This window comes from Triticum urartu, chromosome 2A, assembly GCF_056163025.1.
Source record: "Triticum urartu cultivar PI428250 chromosome 2A, HENAU_Tu73, whole genome shotgun sequence".
Lineage (NCBI taxonomy): Eukaryota > Viridiplantae > Streptophyta > Magnoliopsida > Poales > Poaceae > Triticum > Triticum urartu.
This window is the reverse complement of record NC_141874.1, coordinates 281161407-281167904: the sequence shown is the minus strand read 5'-3', so window position 1 is coordinate 281167904 and position 6498 is coordinate 281161407.

The following is a 6498-nucleotide window of genomic DNA, read 5'->3' as shown; positions in this document are numbered from 1 at the left end:
ACGTTCAAGTTTCATACGGAGGCATGGAATGGGGGAAAAACTTATCTGATGTGGAAACCCCCGCCAACCTTGGCTTGCCGTGATCGGATCCTTAGACCTGCAGCCCCCGGCAACCTTGGCTTGTCGGGGTCAAGGCGTCGGCCTGTTCTCTTTCTTCCAAAATAGCTCAGCAGAAATGTCCACGCACCCTGCGAACCAAAAAGGACAGGAAGGAATAGAGAGATGCATACTCGACCTCTGTGCTATGGGTTATTCGCTGCCAAGAACTATCAACCCTAACACACACAGAGACTCAACCTAGCATGCATGCTAAAACTTAGGGCGCCAGCGCTTCATTTATTTATGCTCAGGGTCTGCGCCCAACTTTGTACAAAGGGTTACATGCCTTGCTGGCAAGGCTTGTACAAAAGGTGGTTTGCCGGGGAGCCCGACAACCGCACCTTATGGGTAAAACATGAGAACATGTTCGATGTTCCAGGAGTTGCTCACTGGAATACCATCTTCGGTCTCCACGCCGACTATGCCGGGCCTAGTGACTCTTATTACCCGATAAGGGCCTTCCCACTTTTGGCATCAACTTGTTGGAATTCTTGGCCGACTAAATCTGCCGAAGAACAAGGTCGCCTTCCTCAAAGCTTCGGGCATGAACCTTGCGGCTATGATAGCGGTACAAGGCTTGCTGGTAGCATGCAGCTCGCACAGCCGCCTGAAGACGATCTTCCTCAAGGAGCGTTGCGTCATCTTGCCGCAACTGCTCTTGCTCAAGCTCATCATAAGCGAGCACTCGAGGTGACCCATGCGTGAGTTCCATGGGGAGAACTGCTTCTGCCTCGTAAACGAGGGAAAGGGATCTGGCCAGTGGCTCGATTTGGTGTCGTTCTGATTGACCAAAGAACCGCTGGCAATTCATCAATCCATCGCCATCCGCACTTGCGTAGCCTGTCAAAAGTTCTTGTCTGGAGGGCTCGCAATACTTCAGCATTCGCCCTCTTAGCCTGGCCATTGCTTCATGGGTGTGCAACAGAAGCAAAACAGACCTTGCTGCCGAGGTCCTGGATGTACTGCATGAAGGTGCGGCTCGTGAACTGCGTGTCGTTGTCGGTTATGACTCTATTTGGCACACCAAAACGACAAACTAGTCCCTTAAAGAAATTGACGGCCGACTGTGCTGTCACCTTTCTCACTGCCTCCACCTCCAGCCATTTTGTGAACTTGTCGATTGCGACGTACATGTACTCAAAGCCCCCGACAACACGGGGAAAGGGGCCCAGTATGTCAAGCCCCCAGACCGAGAATGTCCAGGAAAGAGGGATTGTCTGGAGAGCTTGAGCTGGTTGACGATGCTTCATTAAATGGAACTGGCACGCTTCACACTTGGTTACTAAGGCCGTTGCATCCTGGAGGGTAGTGGGCCAGAAGAAACCTTGCCGGAATGCCTTGCTGGCAAGGGCCCTTGACCCTATGTGGTAGCCACATATGCCTCCGTGGATCTCTGCCAACAGCTCCAGTCCTTCCTCCCGAGGAATGTACTTCAATTTCATAGCGTTCAGCCTTTTTCTGTACAGAACGTCGTCGACAAACTGATACATGGTAGATCGATGGGCTACATTCTCCGCCTCTTCCTGCTCCTCAGGAAGTTCCCCTATTTGGAGGAATCGGACGGTATGCTGTACCCATGCCGGAGCCCGAGGCTTGATGACAAGGTCTAAAGGTGTTTCCTCTGCCATGGGAGTGACTGTCTCTACGGCCATGGCTTGACGCCCTGCCGGAGTCTGTTGTCCCATGGCAGGCCAAGTGTCCACGGCCACGTCTTTGCCGGCGGCTCTTGGGAGCTCGGTGGGAAAGTACTTGCCGGGGCCTGATTTCCTTTGCTTGTTCTGCCCTGTCGATGGTTCAATAGATGGTTGAGTTAATCGAAGCACAAAAGTACATGGTTCCACAAGCAATTTGAAGGCAGCACGTTTCGACAAGTAGTCGGCGATGCCATTCTCCACTCGGGGAACATGCTTTGCTTGTATACCATCAAAACGCTCTTCCAGCTTCCTCACTTCATCTACATAGGCCTCCATAAATGGGCTTTGATAATCTATGTTAACTTGCTTGACGACAAGCTGTGAATCACCACTGACGATGATCTTCTTGATTCCAAGGTCTGCCGCGATCCTGAGACCGGCAAGTAACCCCTCGTACTCAGCAGTGTTGTTTGTTGACATCTCCTAGGGAAAGTGCATCTCGACTACATACTTAAGGTGCTCTACAGTGGGTGCGACGAGCAACACACCAGCACTGGCGCCTTGCAGCGAGAAAGCCCCGTCAAAGTACATAATCCAGTCACGACTTGTTTCCTTGCCGGGGAGAGTGGTCTCCTGAATCTCATCGTCGGGCATTGAGGTCCATTCCGCAATGAACTCCACCAAGACTCTACTCTGAATTGTCGAAGTTCTTTCAAACTTCAAACCAAAGCTTGACAGTTCCAAAGCCCATTCCACAATCCTCCCGGTTGCGTCTGGGTTATTCAATATCCTTTGCAACGGGAAGCGGGTGATGATGGTGATTTCGTGTGCTTGGAAGTAATGACGCAGCTTCCTCGAGGCCATAAGGAGGCCTAAGAGCAATTTCTGCACACCGGAGTACCTTGACCTAGCCCCCTGCAAGAGGGAGCTGACAAAGTAAACCGGGTGCTGCATCATCTTCTTCTTCTGCACTATTTCATTCGGTTGCATCGCTTCTGCTTCGCCAGCACTAGACTCTACCGGGGACCTTGCCTTATCGGCACTAGGCCCTGCCGGGGGGAGCTCCGGTTTCCCATCCGCCAGCCCTGTTGTTGCCATTTCCTCTTCGTCGACTTCCTTCTGCACCACTAGCGCGGCGCTGACCACTTGGTTCGTTGCCGCTAGATATAGCAGCAACGGTTCTTGTGGTTTAGGCACAACTAATATTGGCATAGAGGAGAGGTACTTCTTCAAATCCTGCAGGGCCACCTCGGCCTCTGGGGTCGATTCCATTGGGCCCGCCTTTTTCAAGATTTTGAAAAAGGGAAGGGCACATTCAGCAGACTTGGTGATGAATCTGCTCATGGCGGCAACACAGCCAGCGAGCCGACGTATATCCTTGATCCGCCTAGGTGCCTCGATCTGCTCAATGGCCATGATCTTGTTTGGATTCGCCTCGATCCCACGCTGTGACACGAAGAACCAGAGAAGTTTGCCAGACGGAATGCTAAAGACACACTTCTCAGGATTCAGCTTGAGGTTGATCTTGCACAAATTTGCAAACGTCTCTTCCAAATCTTGTACGAGTGTTGCCATGTCCTTGGTTTTGACCACTATGTCATCCATATAAGCTTCCATGTTTATGTGTAGCTGGGGCTCAAAACCAATTTGGACTGCTCTTGCAAATGTTGAGCCAGCACTTTTCAACCCGAAAGGCATTCGCAAGAAACAATACGTACCACATGGGGTGATGAATGTTGTCTTCTCTTCATATTCTCTCGTCATGAAGATCTGGTGATATCCTGAGTAGGCTTCAAGCAATGATAACAAGTCGCACCCGGCCTTGGAGTCAACAATCTGGTCAATGCGCGGCAACAGGAAAGGGTCCTTTGGATACACTACAAAAAATACACTTTCGTGATGATACGTGTTTGTCACAGTAGGTCGCTTTTTTGTCATGCATGTACATCCACGACAAATTTATGACAGAATCAAGATAGTCATACATGTGCTGTCGTAGAAGTGTTCCATGACATTACCAAAATTATCATCACGGAAGTGTCCACTTCCATGACAATAAATCGCGCGTCACAGAAGTGCTTTCGTCAAGGGTGACCGACACGTGGCATCCACCGTAACGGAACGCCGTTAAGCTATCGGGTCGGGATTTGGATCGGATAACCCATTAACAGCCCTGGAAAATTTCGTCGAGTTCCGATGGAGAAATCTCTGGCAATCCACGATATACCGGAGCCCTGTCAAAACTGGACGGGAATTTCGATGAGTTTAGGGCGTGGTGTCCAGCTTCTAGCTCGGACATCCTTTGGAAGATCCAATCGTTGATCAGCTGCAGAATTCCTATATCTACCACCTATCAAAATTTCAGCTCGATCCGACCGTCCAAACTCCGGGAACCTTCCGATTAGTGCATCACTTTTCGGATCTGTTTTCTGCGCAAAAACGAATCCGACCCTAGTTCATCTTTTTTATGAACGGGATTTCAGACATTCCTTTTGAAGGAAGTTTTGTATGGGGTATTGTGTTTTGTTCCCGAACACATCCCACTAACTTTAAGATCTTTTGAACATGATCTTCAACATCATGCTGGTGTCAAACTAGTCCAGCAATATTACTCCACGGTTGCCGACCTGCGCTAGACACGGCGTCACTTTGTTGAGCCAAGCTCAACTTCTTCGGATCATCATCTCGGCAAGCCGAACAAGAGTCCGGCATCGCGAAGGATAAATCATCACCAATATCGCCGCCTCATGGATTACACAGAGCGGGAATATCGGCATCGCCGCACAGTCGCTTCATCAAGCCGGCATCGACCACGTCACGACCTGCATCGACAGGGCCACACTATTGCTTCTTCAAGCTGGTGTCCATCATGTCGAACTACTTTGACTCATCGGCTGACATCGAGGCTTCGACATCTCGGCTGGACCGGGGGCTTCCCCATCTCTTTATCAACCTACTCCGGACACTTTGGCGTCACTAGCCGACCAGCTCCGTCACGTTAGCTGGGCCGAGGGCTTTGCCTCGGCGAGCCAACCTTTACCAGCATTGCCATGCCGTCGTTTTATCGCCCATCAGGCAATGGGTGTGCAGAGCAAGTCCCAATTTTGGGAATCACCTTCCTTCGGATTGCTACAACAAATAAACCAGGTGCTATCAATCCCAGTATTTTTTGCTTGTTTGGGTTCATTTTTCTGAAGGAAATATTACTCTGGTTTGTTCATCATATGTACACAGGTCTATCAAATGGTGGCCGCATTAACAACAGTCGCATGGTGGTTCGGTCAGTTTCCGTACATAGTCCGGCGTACGCCGCATCCGAAGCTCGGACCGACCTGTGAATTCAGGCTTTGCCACGCCTTTACTGCATCACGCCGACGCCCTGCATCGACATTGACTTCGGAGCCAGGCCATATTTCTTTTATTACTCACTTTGCATAAATTATTTATTATGCAACGATTTTTTAATTATCATTATTACTATTATCTCCGGTTTGCACTATTTTTTGTGCACGGGAAAATGATCCGGGGACTTCGGCGTCACTCTGCCGGTCTGCATTGACCGTGCTATGTCACCACTTCAGCGTGTCGAGCTCTCTGCTCCACCAGCTCGGGACCGGCTTGGGGGATGGAACCTTGCCCCGCATCAAGCTCGGACCACGTCATCAATACCGAACACATTAACCAGCTAAGTCGCTTTCATACTCAAAGATTTTAATTTCTAACTTGTGCTCGGTTCGACCAAGCATTATACTTTTTTGGAAAAAAGTTTCTTGTAAAAAATTTCCTTGTCCAAACTTTGTTTGTGACGCATAAATTCAAATAGCCCGTTTACTTGGGGGCTTCCTTTATGAAGCTTTTCCTGTTGCATATGATTATACTTGTACGGCTTCGTTCCTTGTTCGTGTATTACGCCACAATATGCACCATATTGACTTAAGCGATTTGCAAGCTGGGTTGCCTCGCTCCTGTGTTTACCCCTACGTTCCCGATTGTTCGGCTAGGGAGTAAAGGGAGCACCTCTGCAATTGTCATGATCGGGTCACCCGAGCCGGACCTCAGACTGGGTGAAGCCGAAAGCTAGCGCTCTTATAGTTTTCAATGATGGTCGGCACACAACGGAACTCATGAGTACAAAAAATCTATTGCACAAGTCTTATAATAACAATGAGCACCGAAGAAAGGGATCGGTGGGGGTACTATTTTCTTCGAAGATGCTTCTTACACTTCATGGTAATATAGCATAAGTTCACTGAGCGCGCTTTGTCTGTTACAGCCTTATGGCCTGATTGCCTGGTTATTGGAAACACCGTCGATATTCTCGACCAATTAAGTACATAACACTTTTCGGTCCTTGACCGAAGAGGGAGAAGCTGACGGTCGGTTAAGACGCGTTTAAAGTTTGGTTGAACATAGATATGATATTAGTACTTCGGTACATGCAATCATTCTTCTACCCAAGTCACTTGGGGGCTCTTAAGTTGATTTGAGCCGTTTTATAATAAGTGTTCTTCTTCTTAGTCGTTGCAAAGTTTTATAATTATTTATCACTCCTTTTTTTCGACACGAGTGTGCGGTCACTAGCCGGGAGCCTAATTTCTCTCTCAAAGCCGCTAGAGTTTAGTTTGCTAAATTGGCCTGATGAGAAGTACTCCACCCTCAGGATAGGAGGTTGAAGCCGTAGGCTGACCCGCTCGAAGTCTTGAGATAGGATGTATCATGTTAAAGCACGACAGAAGCACTTCTGTTTTCTAAGACCAACTTTCGG